General features: G+C 46.1%; 1 pseudogene across 1 annotated transcript in view; it reads left to right on the top strand.

The window, feature by feature from the left end:
• The window catches only part of LOC146866938 (lysine-specific demethylase 5B-like), a 532,890-nt pseudogene that overhangs the window by 409,196 nt on the left and 106,931 nt on the right, over positions 1 to 16,763 (top strand). The window contains exon 10 of the transcript XR_014966714.1: positions 2,799 to 3,004. The product of XR_014966714.1 is annotated as a lysine-specific demethylase 5B-like (transcript). The remainder of the gene's footprint in view (positions 1 to 2,798; positions 3,005 to 16,763) is intronic.

Genomic DNA, 16,763 nt, shown 5'->3' with positions numbered 1-16,763 from the left:
CCCACCAGTCCCAGCGAGGTCCCCCAGCGCTGCAAAGTCTGAGTCTACCGTGGGTTGGCCCCTCCAGGACTCAATGATGTTGCCTGAAGCCTCTGCACGGAGGCCCCCCTCCCACCATGAGTGGCCTGGTAAAAATCCAACCTCAAAAGACACCCCTGCATCAAGCCGCCCTGCGCCCTGGAGAAGAGAACCCGAGGTGCACCTATGTTCCTAAGCCCTCCAACTTACTTGCCCAGCTGTTGGTTCCTCCCAGAAGTCTTCCTGGACCGAGCATGCAGCCAAAATCTAATACCGGCAACTCCTATTGAAAACAACAGGGCACCCGACGCCAAAACAGCACCCTGCACCCAGCCGTCCCTGCACGGCTGCGGGTGTACTTTGGGTGCTATCTCGGATCCCCCTTTGCCCTGAGCCTTTCACGAGGAGCTTTGCTCCCACAACCTGGAAGCCCCCTCTTCCCCATTGGATAACATTGGGCCTCAGCACTCTGCACCCGACCACACTAGTGCCGCTGAGGGTGCTTTGAGAGTGCATCCTTGACCCTGGGGGAACCCTGGTTCTAACCCCAGAATACCAGCTCCCACAACCAAGTACTTACCTGTTAACCAATAACCATATTTTCCCCATAGGAATAAATTTACTTTTTTCCCTTAAATTGTTCTGTGTGGATTTGGTTTTGTAAGAGAACTTGAAAAACTGGAAATAATTGAAAACTACTTTACGTACCTTTTCTCTAGGAAATGTCCCAGTGTGATATCTAGGCGTATCACACTGAGTAGAAAAAGTTATCTGCAAAGTAATCAAAAGTAATCTAGCAGTAATTTCAACTATATTAAAAGTATTTACACATCTGTAACAGTCATTTTCATTCAGCTTGCGTTTATTGTTCAACTTTCCTTGAAAAGTACCATTTACACTTACCCGTGCCATGATTGCTTGGTTCTAGAAAATAAATGCAACCAAATAATATTTTTATACAAATCAAATTGGTCTGAGTTCAGTCTTTGAGTGTGTGACATCATTTGCAGATTGAGTATGTACAACACATGCTTAACACTACCCTCTGATAAAGCCTTACTGCTCGCCCACACTACCACTAATGGAGAATAAGGTGCTATCTACTTTTACCTCTGCATACCTTTGGAGTTCCACTGCACTCTGTGCACTCTATACCTCATTTTGGTATGGTATATACAGATCCAGCTTCCTATACTTCTTCGATCCTTCTGTATTTAAAGTGGGCAAGAGCATTCTCAAATATTCTTAAGTCACTGTCCATCTGGGTACAGTCTCCAGATTTAGGAGGATGGATACATCCACGTCTACTCTGTTTTCCCAAAGGGTAATTATACAGTTTATTAAAGGGCTCTTCAGACCTTTTCCACGTCTCCGGCATCCTCCAGTTCCATGAGAGCTTAACACTGTCTTCGGCCAGCTTATCTTACCTCCTTTTGATCCTATACATAGAGCCAACTTAAAATTTGTCTCCTGGAAGATAATACTACTCCTGGCTCTGACATCCACTAGAAGAGTGAGAGTTATTTAGGCATTTACCATCGGGGAACCTTTTTGCAGATTCATTATGGATGAGTCCTAAATTCATTCCTTGGGTGCCTACTGACCTCCATTTAAATGAGCCTGCCATTCTTGCATCTTTCATTCCCAATCCACCTTCAACAGCAGAAAGATCATTACATTCTCTAGACTTGCATATATGTCTCAAAGTCTATATAGACAAAACAAAGGACATGCACATATAAGACCAGATATTTGTATAATTTGGTCAACCATGCAAAGGCAAAGCCGTGTCCAAACAGGGGCTAACTTGTTTGCCCTCAGTCTGTAGTGCTTTCAGTCACGCCAGAGCCAAGCGTCGTCTCCAGGGGAAAGTGTGTGTGCGTTCCACCAGGGGTATGGTTTCAACTGCAGCACTCCATGCTGCGGTGTCTTTAAAAGACATCTACCATACAGCCACATGGAGGAGCAGGCATACATTGATGAAGCATTACTGCCTAGACATGACCGCAGAAGCTGATGCAACAGTAGGACAGGCAGTGCTGAGAAATCGTTTCCATTAATGGTAATTCTGCTTCCTGCATGTATTTTATAATTTGTACTCCTTGCTATTCTGATTAAAGAATGTGAATATATCAAAGAGCCAATGTTGGAGAAGAAATTAGTTACTTACCTGTAACTCCAGTTCCTCAACATTGATATATTTTATATATTCACATGCAACCCTCCCTCCTTCCCAGTCAGTGGGTCATCATATTTATTCTTACACGTGTGTTTGAAATCTGAGCTATTATGGCCTCTAGGGGGAGTAGGAGAGCTTAAGCTTACATCTCATTGGCCGAAGTTTGGGTTCTTTCAAATGAGGTGGATGTGTTTCTAAACATACCATGTTTCAGGCCAGTGGGCATTTTAATTTGTATGCTGTTTATTTTACACTGTGTACTGCTACTTTAATGCACCGGGGATTCCCAGCCTGACAACGGGGAAGAATTCAAGCATGTGTTTGTATAAAAGATTCCAATGTTGGGGAACTGGAGTTAGAGGTAAGTAAATATTTTCATACCTCTTCTGATGTGCAGAAGATTGCTGAAATACTGAATGTTTTATCTAGGTGGTTTTGTTGTAACCTATGTTGAAGGCATGAACCATGTTAATTGATAGAACTGTTTAGCATCTGGTGTTTTCATTATTTTAATATATCAGGAGAATTATAACCATATAGTAATGCACAAACTGTCTCATACGATCTGTCATTACCAGAGTCTTAAATGATATCATTGTAGGTCTAAGTGCAGAACTAGAAGAAGTGCTTATGGAAGCCCAGTCACTGCAGGTCTCTCTACCAGAAATACAGGAGCTCTACCATATGTTATTCATGCAACAGCAGCAATTCGCTGAGCAAACAAAGCACAATTCTTCCTTGTGGATCCCCAGTGAGAAGAATACAGTTGCAGAGTGCATAGAGGAACATGCTCCACAAAAAGAAGAGGTACCAACTAGTGTTTTTCTTTATTTCATTGAGTGCTTGGGAAATATGTATTTACCCTTTACTGTTGACCTTTTATGTTGTAGACACAATGGCAAAGCACTGAATAATGTATTTCCTGAACCACCCACCCAACCAAACATTGTCTGATTATCTCCGAGTGCATGTCAGAAAAATGTGTGACTTGTCTCAGACAGTTTTAAAGACATGATAAATGTGTGTTTTAGGCATGTGTGCTGTAGATACACATGCTTTGCATACTCCTGCCATCTAGTGTTGTGTCCGGATGTTTGCAAGTTGTTGTCTTCGAAGAAGTATTTTCCAGTCACAAGGTAAGGTGACTCCTCCTTTCAGTGATAGCGCACATGGGCATCGACTCCACTGTTAGATTGATTTCTTTCCGTCATCGGGTTCGGACGTGGGTTGCAGCGCTCTGGTTAGACACCGTCCTTCGGGATCCTCTCGGTGCGCAACACACTGTATTGTCTGTATTGTTTTGTATGCGTTTCACCATTCTCAGTGCGTCTCAAAAACTAGAAAAACACTCTTGTTTGCGGCATATGAGCTGCAGATCACACGCTGTGCATAGATCACCATCTGGTGTTGGGCCCGGATGTTTGCACTTTGTTGTTGTATTGGACTAAGTCTTTGGAAGTCACAAGATAGATGACTCCTCCTTTGGACAATAGTGCGCGTGGGCATCGACTCCATCTTCAGATTGTCTTTTTCTGCCATCAGGCTCGGATGTGTTCGTCACGCTCCAGTTCGGTGTCATTACCGTTCTACCTTTCGACGCGCAATCCTTCACCCATTCTTCGGTATTGTTTCAATCTCATTTCCCTATTGAAGTGCATCTCTACAAACTTGAATTCTTCTATTCCGGTTGTCGACACAGGCCTTCGGGCCTAGCCACGCCATTAGACCTTTGGCTCATGGAAAGAACTCCTTTCAAAAAGTGTCCTCAATGTGGATCCAAGTTTCCACACGCTGATCTTCACGAGGTGTGTAACCTCTGCCTTCAACTTGAGCACGAGGCCAAAGACTGTCCAGCTTGTGCCTCTTTCCACTCCAAGAAAACAATACCGGATCGTCGGGCTCGAAGAAGCATGGCTCGATCATCAACATAGATACCGGTCAATATCTTCCAAGAAGCAATCAATGTACCGGAGCAGGAGCAGATCGAAGAGGGCAACATTAGCGCCGCGAAGCCGACGACTCCGACGTCAAAGACATCACTCCAGGGCAGCGGGTCGTAAGTACTGACTTTGACCCCTCCCACCTACCCACTCATAAATGGCTTCAGTAACACCTTCACCTTCGGGCCTAGGTGCACACCGTAAAGCCTATTTATTTCAATGTACTGTATTTCCTAAGTGTTGCAACTTACTGCATCCCCTGTAAATCAAACAAAGTACAATTTCTATTGCCTTTTCAAACTGTTCTATGTAAGAAACTGGCTCTATATATACTACACCAAAATGAGGTATAGTGTGTATAGAGTCCAAGTGACCCCAAAGGTAGGCAGAGGTTAAAGTTAGGTAGAACCTTATTCTCTAATTGTGGTAGAGTGGTCGAGCAGTAAGGCAGTATCAGAGGACAGTGTTAAGCATTTGATGTAAACTGTCAGCAAATGATTTCAAACCCTCAATAACTGAACTCTAGGCCAATTGTGTTGTTTTATTTTTAGAAACAAGCAAGCCTGGCACAGGTAAGCATTAAATACTTTTCAGTAATAAGTTACTGGATATAGGACAGTTTGAAAATGCAGTAGCAATTGTACTTTGTTTGATTTACAGGGGATGCAGTAGGTTGCAACACTCGGCAAATACAGTACATTGAAATGAATAGGCTTTTTCAGTAAATTACAGGTAAGTTACTTTTTACGTTACTGCTCTAACTCGGTGCTGGATACCTAGATTCAGCACTGGGACATTTCCTGGAAACAGGTAAGTAATTACGTTTTGGTTATTCGCATGATTTTTAAAGAATATTGTTAGATTTCAAAATTCCACACTTAAAACTTTTTGGAGACAAATAGTTAATGTTATCCTATGGAGTAAAAACAAGTTAACGGTTCACAGGTAAGTAATTGTCTGTGGGCGTTAAGGTTCTGGGGTTAGATTCAGGGGTCCCCCAGGGTCAGTGATGCACTGTTGTTGCACCCTCAGCGGCACTAGGGCGGCCGGGTGCAGAGTGTTGCGGCCCAATGTTATCCATTGGGGGATAGGGGACCTCCTGTTGGTGGTTGCTGATAAGCAAGCCACTGGGTTGTGGGAGCAAGGCTCCTAGGGTCAAGGTCAGGGCAAATGGGGAAACAAAGTAACACAAAAGGTGCACCCTCAGCGTCACTGGGGCGGTCGGGTGCAGAGTGCTATTTCGAAGTTGTACGCCCTGTTGTTTTCTATGGAGAACCTCCGGTTTGCAAAAGCACTACAGGCAGGGAAACAAAGGACTTCTGGGTGCGACCACTACTTGGAGAGGTAAGTTGGGAAGGTAAGGGTTGGTTAGGCACCGTTGGTTTGGTCACACAAGGCTGCGGGGCATCGGGTGCAGGGGTGCCTTTTGGGGTCGGATCTTCTTACCAGCTCCTGGTCGCGGTTAGGGGGGCCTTCTTGATTTAGGCTGCAGGCGTCAGCTGGAGGCAGGTCAGGGGTCGCGGGATCTCGTGTCAGGATTGCCGGGGTGACCTCCTCATGGTGTTTTTCCACTTGAGCTCGGGCGGGGTTCGGCGGGTGCAGAGTGAGCTGGATTCGCGGTCTCTGGCTGGTGCCAGAAGCTGCAGTTTGAACAAATCCTGTGTTCACGGGAGATGCAGTCTTTAGAAGTGAAGGCAGACAGGTCCCCCGGGTTTCTTGAGGTTGCTGGCTGCAGCACACATCGGGATTTCGCAGGAGCAGGTTCAAGGGGAAGACAGGCCAGTAGGGCTGGGGCCAATTCAGTGGGCGTCGTCCTCTTGTTAGCTCTGCACAGCTCTTCAGTCCTTCTTCTTATCTTCTTTCTTGTCTGGATCTCAGGAAGCAAGGTTCAGGGTGCCCCCTAAATACTTAATTTACGTGCGTTACAGGTAGGTAAAGGGCAGGGACCACTGGCTCCCTTTCGTGGGGTGGGTACACCCCCTATTGTACCACCCTCCAGTGGGAGGGGGCATGAGCTTGTCCCTGGTTGGTTGGGTCCACCCCATCCTTCAGATGGCGGGGATTCGGAGTTGTGCTTCACCTCACCTCCCCCACCTGAGGGGTGGAGTTGGCAGAGGTGGGCACACCTCTCTTCCTCACTTGTTTTTCCCGCCGGTTCTCCCGCCCAAAGTGGGGGTCAGAACCAGTGGGGACCAGTTGCTGAGAGCAAGTGGCCTGGGGAAGCTCACAAAGGTGGCAGGCCTTTGAAGCTTCCCCTTCGTGAACCCTGCCCATCCTGGGGTAGGAGGCTTGGCACCTCGTCCCAGGATGTGCATTGTTTCAGGCCCCAGAGAGCAGCAGGCTCCCGACCCAGGGGTCCAGAAACATGTCTGTTGGTGGCAGCCTAAGCCGCCACTCAGTCAGGTCACTAGAAGTTGGACGAGTTTCAGGGGACATCTCTAAGATGCAATTTACATTAAATCCCACACTGGCGTCAGTGTGGGTTTAATGTGCTGAGAAGTTGGATACCAAACTTCTCAGTCTTCAGTGTAGCCATTATGGTGTTGTGGAGTTCGTAATGACAAACTCCCAGCACCATATACTCTTAATGGTAGCACTGCCCAGGAATGAACTTGGGCACTGTAGAGGTACAGGGCTCATGCACCTGTACCCTCACCACTGGCATAGGGCACCCAGCTAGAGGGGTGACTGATGTATGCAAGGGCAGTGGTTTGTGGCATGGCACACTGGGATGTGTGCCATGTCGACTCTTCACTTTGTTCTGCACCATGACACGCAGCGTGCAAAGGCAGTGTCTGAGTGCACTGGTACAGGACCTCTAAGGGTGGCACAATAAGTGCTGCAGCCCTTAGAGGCTTTCTCTGGTCACAGTGCCCTGGGAACCTGTGGTACCATTTACCAGGGGCTGACCTGTGGCCAGAGATGCCAATTTGGTTTAGGCTTCAATGCAGTTTTTGGGAAAGACCATAGGCCCTGGGTACCTGATTAGCAGGAGCGCAGGGCACACTCAGTCAAAGTACAACAGCAATTCAGCAAAAAGTGGGGGCAACCATGCAGAAAGAGGGCACTTTCTCACACCTACCATTTGCTGTTCAGGGCAACTAGTAGTCGTGGGTGGAGCGGACTCACTCTGCAGCACTCCACCGATGTCACTTTCTAAATTCTGCTCCTCGTCGCTCACCCGCCTTGAACTCAAGCACTCGCGTCAGTGCCACAATTGCCCGCCTCAGGTCAGTCTTCATAATAAAGATGGGACCTGGGGGGTTTGGGAGAAATAAAAATGTAAGTGCTGGGGTGGGGATATGCTGTTTACCACAGTGCATCCTTTGCGCAATCAAATGGTACATTTCTTTGTCCACTGCAGCGTGGTTTTACGTTTCTCGAAGAAAAAACAATCGAAGCCGCTAATCCTTTTGCAGGCACAACTCTAAAGAGAAGTGTAGATTTGGAGACCTCTTGTAAGACCCTTTATGCAAGCAAGAGCCATAAAACTTTACATCTCGTCTGCCCCAGAGCTGGATTTACATTTCCTCATCTTATCCCAAATCTGAGCTTTCGCTTAGTTGTCCAACTGGCTCCCCGCACTCCAAGACATCCTTTGAACGGTGCAAAACAATTTCTGCCAGCAGACTGATACAAAAAGCGGTTCATTTTCAAAATTGCAGATAAGATTTCAACCTCCTAAAGGCTTCCTTTGCTATCATATTCCTCTTTTTGTTTCTTGCTTAGGCATTCCTCGAACTGGGTTCCCCAATTATCATGTGATTTCTCCAAGGATCTGGTGAATACCGATTAATTGAAAGAGGTTTTCACTTGTTAGGTGCAGGGAGCTTGTTGAAGAAATATACTTTTATTTGATTTCATAAAAACCTTAAAAGGGTGGAGAATACCACCATAAATAAAACTTTCAAGAATGTACATTGTGATTGGTAATATAAAAAGTATAAAAAATTAGCATTTGAACAAGAATTTCGAATGATTTTGAAACCAGTTAGTCTAATACAGCGTAAGTTAGTTAGCAGATTCTGTATTGGCCAAATCTTTTGCTGCATTTTTTAGGAAGTTTATGACTCTGCAGGACAGTGGGATGGATGAGCCCGTAAGACAGTGAATCACTGCTGCTCTACAAGTTCTTATTTGTTCCGTCCTAAAGATCTCCCGGAGGTCCTTTTTGCGCTTTTCTGCCAGGGCAGGGCAGATGCATAGTAGATGCAGTAACGACTCATCCCAAGCTCCACACAGGCGACATTCCGTTGATTGCCATGCTTGTTTCCATTTTGGGGTCAGGTCCTTTGAGGGGTATGACCCTAGCCTTAGTAAAGTGAGAAAAAAAATTTTCTCGGCAGAGAAGTGATCCTGCAAGTAGGGTTGGGGTTGCAGCCTCTGATATGACTGAATCACGGCCCAGGCATGTTTGTTTTTTGCTAAGGCAATTTTATCTAGTGATATGGAAAGCCGTTTTGTGGCTTTATTGACCAATAGTTTGAAGCAGGAGTAGGTGGAGGCTGTAAGCCATGCCTCCTCCAACTTCAGAGCTGAGAGGGAAGCCTTCAGAACTTTGAAAATTGAATTTGTGAAGCTTGCTTGCTTTTCAATTTCCGCCCAACAGTAATGTGCGAGTGTGTTTTCCTCTGCGTCGCGCATCCTCCAGTAATACTTGACTAGGGTGCCTTGTTTGTCAGGGATCTGGTTTTTTAAACCATACTCGAGGCGAATTTGAGCTTGCGGGATGTGTCGCGGAATTGCGAACAGCTTCTTAAAGAGGATTGACTGTTCCAAATTCAAGCCTATAGCATCCTTGCCATTCAAGATTTCTGTGCCATATGAGATGGAGGGCAGGAATTTTGCTGCTATAACCTTTAATAAGTGCCCAGTGGAGCCCCCTGCAAGTTTGTTTTTTAAGGTTTTGAAAGCGAACTGCAGCTGCTTAGATTTCGTATGACCTTGAGACATGTGGGTCTTAAAAGTGAGTCTGCGATCAATTTGGAAGCCGAGATATTTGTATGAATCTACCTCAGTCAGAGGTCGTTTGTCCAAAATCCAGGTAAATTTTCGGTTAGCGTTATGATGTTTATTAAAGCTCATCACCTTAGTTTTTTTGTGGTTGATGGTCAGATGGACCAAGGTGGTATAGGCTCCGAGTTCAATAATTAATCGTTGCAAAGCAATTAGTGTTTGCGCCAGTAAAATGATGTCATCCGCATATTGAAGGCTGGATATAGGTGTTGTACCAAGTTTTGGAGGATCACATTGGATTGACCGAAGATGCTCGTCCAAATCAGCGGTATAGATGTTAAAAAGGCATGGTGCCAACACGCACCCTTGTTTTAGCCCGTTAAGTGTGTGAATTTTCTTGGTGATGCTGAGTCCGTCTCCTGTCCTAATCTGGACCCACGTTTCGGAGTACAGGTTGATTATGGCCTCCAGCAACTTTGCTGGGACGCCCCAGTTACGCATTTTTGTCCATAGCCTGACTCTTGAGACCTTGTCAAAGGCCGCTTTGAGTTCGATGAAACAAGCGTAGAGTGGCCTTGAGGTGCTAAGGGCTTGATAGGCCATGAGGGTTACTGCAGAAATGTTTGTCAAGGTGCCCATCCCGGCCCTGAAACCGGTTTGTGTTGGGGGAATAAGGCTTGTTCGCGCCACCCAGTCCTCTAGATCTACCAGCAGGTTTGATGCGTAAATTTTAGCCTCCACATCAATTAGCGCAATCAGTCTATAGTTTGCAGGATCGGAGCGAGAACCCGATTTGTGTATTGGGTTCAGAATGCTTCCCCTCCAGGATTCAGGGATCATATTAGAGGTTAGAATGTCCGAAAAGAGGGGGGACAGATGATCTGCCCAGAATGATGGATTGTGCCGGAACAAGGCATTCGGTAGGCCATTGGGCCCAGGGGCACCCTCAGATCTAAGTTTTTTTTATTGTTTTCAGTACTTGTTCTTTAGGGATCCGCAAAGGAAAATCGGAATCAGAGGGGAAGTTGTTTTTCATTGACTCTCTTGTAGTGACTCTGTTGCTGAGTTGGGAGCCGCTGTCAGTGGAGCCTGGGGAGAAGATTTCATTGTATAGTGATTCAATGTGGGCTCTCCATGTATCCTCCATGATGTCCGAATTGTGATGGCGATGCCTGCCATTAGTTAGCTGGTTGATGTTTTTCCAAAAAAGCTTGGAGTCTCTTTGTTTGCAAGAGTAGTGGAGTTTCGCCCAAAGATTTTCCTGAAATGCTTTCTTGGCCGCCTTGATATCTTTTTTAAGATCTTTTTTAGAGTTAGAGATTAAAAGCAGTTAATCTTTAGTCGGAGGTGAGCCCTGTGTTCTTAATTTTCGTAGGTTTTTATTCAGTTGTTGTTTTTGGATTCTCAGGCTTTTGGTGAACCATGCTGCCCCCAACGATTTACCTGTTTTTTTGCCAATAGCCAATTTGGACCAATTTTGATTTAGTTCAATGGTGAATGTCTCCCAGGCCCGGAGGCTGGATGGTTCGAGATTGTGTTTCTCCAAGATGCTCATGCATGTAGCCATAAAGTCACTGATATTGTCCTTTTTCCAGATGAGGCGTTTGAGGTTGTAGCATTGGAGTTCTTGAGACTTTGCGTTAGTGGGAGTTGGATTAATGTTATTACTTAGAAGTGTGAAGGATTGCGGTTGATGGTCACTCTCTGCTCTGTCCAAAATTTGGAAATTATTTATCTGAGAAACAAGATTGTGGTCTATGAAGGAGTAGTCGATGATTGAAGCTGACTTTTGAGTGACCCTTGTGTATGCCGCTGGGATGTCAGATGGACCGTGCCCGTTAAGCATACTCAGAGAAAGGTCGTACAAGTGAGCTGCGCATTGTTTGCCGAGGGTGTCATGTCGAGATTTAGCTAGAGTATGCCGCCTAGTGGCATTTGTTTCTTGCAATAAAGACATGTTAAAATCCCCTGACAAAATGATATTTGCGTCGGGGTAAGCAAGTTTTAAGGTTCAAGTGAAGCTAATAGATGATCGATGCTTGCCCGTTTTTGTTTCGATGCAGGGTGAATGTAAATGTTTATGATCAATAAGCTATTGAAAGAAGGAGTGTCAAGTTTGACGCATAACAGCCAGGGGGAATCAAGGTCTATGGACACGGCGGATCTGGAAATCTCAGTTGAAATAAAGGTGGAAAGGCCCCCTTTTGCTCTCCCTCGATTGGTCCCCTTTGAGGCCGGATTCTGGAATTCCTTGTATCCTACTAGGGGAGTGTATTTTGTTAACCAGGTTTCCTGGAAGAGGAGTATTTTGTATTGTAGAATAAACTCCACAAAGTCAGGATCTTCTAGTTTCGTCCCAAGGCCGAACACGTTCCAGGAGCAAATTTGGTAGCCATTGGATGAATTTGTGGCGGCTTTAGGATTTTTTCATGCCCTGGTTTGGAGAATTCCAGGCTTGTTGAATTGCCGGAGTCCAATGGGCTGACTGACTTCAGGGTGAACAAAGGTGATTGCTATTGACCTTACCGTGGAGTCTATGCCTGGAAAAAGACTTTGGTTGTCCGGGCCTTTGGCGCCTTTTAACAGGCCCGCTGGTTGTTTGGGCATGTGTAAAGGACTGGGATAACGTGGGGGGTCGATCTTTTTTAACTCAATGCCCCATTTTCCAAATGAAGCCCTCTGCTGCCAGATTTGCTCAGTGACGAGGGAGTCAGTGAACGTGGCGGGGGTTGATTCTTGGAGTTCCACTGAATGCTGATTCTGGTAGAACCCTATGCTTTTGATGTCCCTAGAGTTAATGTGATTCAGGGTAGGTAAGGCCCTGAATAACTTCAACAGGACACTTCTGTTAAGGAAGTCATGGTTGCCCCTTGAGACGTAGTGGGGGATGAAATCCAGTTTTTTATTATCTGCGAAGATCTCAGACTGCAGCACACGTTCGGGGCTGTGTTCCATCTTGGGAGCTCCCTCGATGGACCCTAAAGGCATCAAAGGCAGAGGCGGGGAGGCATTAGTGTTGTCTAGTATTGGAGTTTTGTTAATCTTTGTATTAGTGATGACGATGCGTCCCGGACTCGGTTTGTCCTTTTTATTTCCAGTTTTCCCTGAGTTGCTACAGTCTTTCCGGTCGTTGTCTACAGGCATGTTTTCCGCGCTAGTGCTCGTTGTAGTTGGATGGTGCAATTCAGTCCTGGGCATAAATTTGGAGTTGACTGTTGGTTTTGGCAAAGTATCAAGGGGGTGCTTCTCTTTCTTAAGGGGTAGTTTGAATAAACTGTATAAGTTGTCTGGCAGCGTTTGCTGGGTTTTAGTATAATTTGGGCTGCTTGGTGTAATGACAGACTCAAGTTGGGCAATTGGGGAATCCTTGTTGCATATTGCTGCCGGAGTGTGTGGAACCTCATCGTTGGTGATTTGTTTCCTTCCCTCTGCAGGTAGGGCAGAAATTACATTGATTGAATGATTTAATTGTTTACTTTTTCTTGCTTTTCTAAGGCGCTTTTTCTCCCGCTTGGTTAATCGGCGTTCCAGGAGAATGGTGATGATTATTGGAAGATTGGGAGGCCGAGGTGTTGGAGTTATCATGAACGGGTGAGGCCAGAAGTGGTGGTGTATTTTCTAAAGTTGGCAGCGAAGATTGGCCCATGCTGCCGATTAGTTGGCCTTCCTTGAGCCTAGGATGTACCGTATCCTTTACCAGCAGGTCCTCTTCAGCTTGCCCTGCCTTGGGAGAATTGTTCAAGAGGGCCTTCTTGGTGGTGTCCAAAAGGTCTGTTAGTAGGATTGGGACTGCAGCAAGTTTGTCGATAATTTGAGTACAGTGGCAGTGGCGCAATTGGTAGGTAGTCTCTTGGTCTCTCTGAACCTTCATGATCATCTCGTTAAAGCTGTGTATTTTTTGTTCTATCCCCTGGATGTGAATGGCTAAAATATTTAAAAGATCTACTTGGGTATCAAGTTTGTTGGCATGGAGGGTCATGGCTTTGCTTATAGTATCTAGGGTGTTGAGCAGGAGTGGCCAGACAGAAGATGTTGGGGAACAGCTGGTTTCTTCGTTGAAAACCTGATCATGGTGATCCGTGTTACTGGAGGGGGCTGGAAGCCAATTGCTCTGACACTGACTTCTGGGTGGCGTGCAGGATTGGCCCCTTGTGCTTAAGCCCTTAGATTGAGGAAGTAACGGGGCAGGGGTGGATCTGTTAGTGTTGGGCTGAAAAAAAGACTTCTCCAGTATTTCGAATTGGCTGGGATATTGGAATTTGTTATGTGCAACTTCCAGCTGATGTAATGATTGTACGGGCCTGTCTCTGTTATGAGTGTTATGATTATTAGGCTCATTCGCTACAAGGTGACAACTGCCAGATAGCGTAATCAAGTTACCAAGAGGACTCGTAATATTTGAAGTCGATTGAAAATGGATGGGATCATCATTGAGGCTTTTGGAGTCTTGGAAGCCTAATAGGAGTGGAGGCGAAAGTGGTGACTTCAAGCAGGGGGATACTAAGAGAGACTTAGATGACTGGGTATGATGGTGGATTTGTGCCTCGGTTACGACAGGTATTGGTTGTGAGTGCAGGTCCGAGAAGTGAAGTACGTTAGAAGATAGAATTTGAAGACTTGGGACTGCAGTGGTTGTTTTAGATGTTACTGTCCAGCCACTCCTGTCGTCCTTGCTCCTTGTAACTGTAGCTGTTCCATCCCGTGAGGGGCCCATGAGGGCCTCACTTGTAAAGGCAATGTTAGGCTGGGTTAATTTGTTACAATGCGAGGTCTTAGGGTTGTTGTAGTGTTGATTTTCCGGAGCGGTTTTAATGGCGATTTTAAAAAAATCGGTAATCAGGGCCCGTTTTCTGCTATTTTGGCCTACGTGGGACCTTGGTTGGGTCATGTGAGAAGCTGCGATATCTTTTTTCTGCTCAGCGTCCGAAGCTGGTACGATGTATTTGTTCGGGGTCGCTGTTAACACAACACTTGACTCGAAGTGGGTTGCACTCACAGGGCTTCTGAAGGGTTTCAAGAGTGCGGGCTCCCCTGTAAAGTCTGAATCTCTGCTGCTGCTTAGTGGATTGGATTCGGACGGCGGCCTGCAAAGGAGGGCTACGGTGGAAACTGGGGGTACCTCCTTAGTTTTGTGCTTTGACTTGGGTGGAGGCGCACCCCTGGTTTTTCCTGAGCGCATCTCCGGCGGCTGAGTTGTAGTGCTTGGTGCTCGGTGCTTGATGTTTTATTTTTACGTCTCTTCGTATCTCTTCGTGTTCGTATTTTCTTCACACTACTCCTACTGCCGTGTGTCGAGAGGCGCGGAGAGCTAGAACTAGAATCGTGGAAGAGTTGTGGCGGGCAGCGCCATGCACCGCCTCCCAGCCAAGTAGTGATTAAGCGGGGGAAACAAGGGCAGTTAGGTAGCTACCTGCTCGTATGCTCCGGCTCCTCGCTCTCCCGCTTTCTTCCCGCTGGCAGAATCCAACGAGGCAGCAACAAGGGTGACAAGCACGGTCCCCCACAGTCAGGCCGCTGGATGTCCAAGAGCAATAGCTGAAACCGGGCGAGCAAGGGAACTGTTCCACCGGGCAGTCGGCAGTCAGCAATCAGCGGGGCCACTTTTTCCAGCAGTGAGTGAAAGCAATATCGCAGGCGGCTGTATGATCTCTCCTCCTCGCTCAGGCTGTACAGGGACTGCAAGGGGGCCACAGGAACCGTGGAACCGCGGAACCGCGGGCTGGGATTAAAAGTGCAGCCCGCAAGAGTGTGAGCTGTAAAGGGAGAAAGCCGCGTCCTCCACGCTCCTTGCTCCTTGCTCCGAGCTCTGCGAGTGACTTCGGCGGTCTGGTGTCAGAAGGAAAACCTGGCAAAAGGGAGCTTGTTATTCTCACACCATTGTTTTTTCCAGCCTCGTGATGTCAGAAAGCTGGAGGGCCACTTGCAGAGGCGCTGTTATCAGAAAGAGAGGATGTGACACTACCGCCAAAGCTTTAGAAGTTGAGACTTAGGTTACAATCTCGATGTCAGCTCAACTTCCTGTTTCTGAAACAATGAACCTGACCTTGGATAATTTAACTTGAGCTCATATAAAGCTTTCCTGTACCTTCAAACTAGAAGTCAAGTTCTCACTATATAAACGAGTTGGTGTAGCTTGCAAGGACAGCACTATAGGAGCCGTAGCCCCTTTCTTTTTGTTGTTGATCTCGTTGATGCCCGAGAAAAACAAGGCCCAGGGCTGGAGCCACTCGGAGCTCTGTTGGTAAGGGTAACATTCAACTTTTGTGCGCAGATGATTGACAGCTCCAGCACCATCCCGCTGTTCACAATCATTTACCTCTATCCCATGGGTCTTCACAAAGCCGCTAGGTATTACTCCACTCCCCTCACAAGGAATTACACTGTTCCCAAATTCATGTGATCCCACCATAAGTACATCCCACCGTAGTTATTCGCTTCCGCTTTTTATAGGCCTCCGCAAACATAGATTTGGTTAACATTACAGGCACCTCTCATTCCATAGGTAACCATATTATCTCCATACGTGTAGTAAGCTGGGTTCCTGTTGCAGTAACCCCCCCACTTTTTGGCGGATTTCTGATGCACTTTGACTTGATGTGCCCTGGGTCCCTGACAATCCGGTTCCCAGGGCCTGTGTTCTTTCCCAAGCTGTACCTTTATACCCCCAATTGGCACCGCTCTGGTCACATTAAAGTCCCTTGTAAAGGTACCATGGGTACCAAGGGCAGTGTCCAGGGAAGGCCTCTAAGGGCTACAGCACATATTCTGCCACTCTTAGAGGTCCTGTACCTTCACACACACACTTCCATTTCAGGCTGCGTGTTTTGGTGAATAGAAAAGCAAAGAGTCTACATGGCACACATGCCTGTGTAAATACACAAAACAGTATCCACGAGTCTAAACAGACTGTTAGTACCACAAAAGACCTAAAGACAGTGACCATAAACCTATATACTTCTAGCAGGCTACAGAAGGAAAAATCCTATAAAAGGACGGATTCCCATTACTCACCAATGGTGACATGCTTCATCATCTGGGTCTCCTCCTAGTGTCACTCTAGTGGCACTAAGGGATGCAACCCTTTCAAAAGGAAAGGGGAGCTCACAGATGTTTTTTTTGGGGCTATGTAAATTATAGCGATAAAACACGCTATATTTAGACCTACAGAAGTGAATGATCGATTTGTGTGGGAATGTTAGGTGCAGTGCGAAGATGCTGTGAAATGGGGAACTAAAATTGACTGCTGAGAGAAAAAAACTTTTATTAATATCTCTCAGAGGTCAAACCTAAAAACAAATAACTGTCTAAATATGAAGGGTCAACATGTTTCAGCATAAGCGGACACATTTTATCCTATGCCTTCTTCAGGACCACAGAAATGTTGCTACTGCACAAAGTGATAAATTTATTAAATAAATGAATGAAAGGTTGGAACCAATACAACCATATCACCTGTAATCAGGGCTGTTTAACAATTCCTCTGTAAATAGTGGACTGTTGATAGTTTCTGCAAAAGAGTAAAGTACAACGATCTACAATGTAAAGGTTGGTACAATATCAAAAAGGACTCAAGGATTCAAAAACAAAGTGCTGTATATGCTGACACATTAGATCATTGTCTCTAATTGTGTAATTTCTTCAATGCATGAAATGCAAGCTTACACGTTTTA

The sequence above is a fragment of the Triturus cristatus genome, chromosome 1_2 (assembly GCF_964204655.1).
Source record: "Triturus cristatus chromosome 1_2, aTriCri1.1, whole genome shotgun sequence".
In the NCBI taxonomy this organism is placed as follows: domain Eukaryota; kingdom Metazoa; phylum Chordata; class Amphibia; order Caudata; family Salamandridae; genus Triturus; species Triturus cristatus.
Note: the sequence above shows the minus strand (reverse complement) of the source record. Positions and strands in the feature narration are given on the sequence as shown.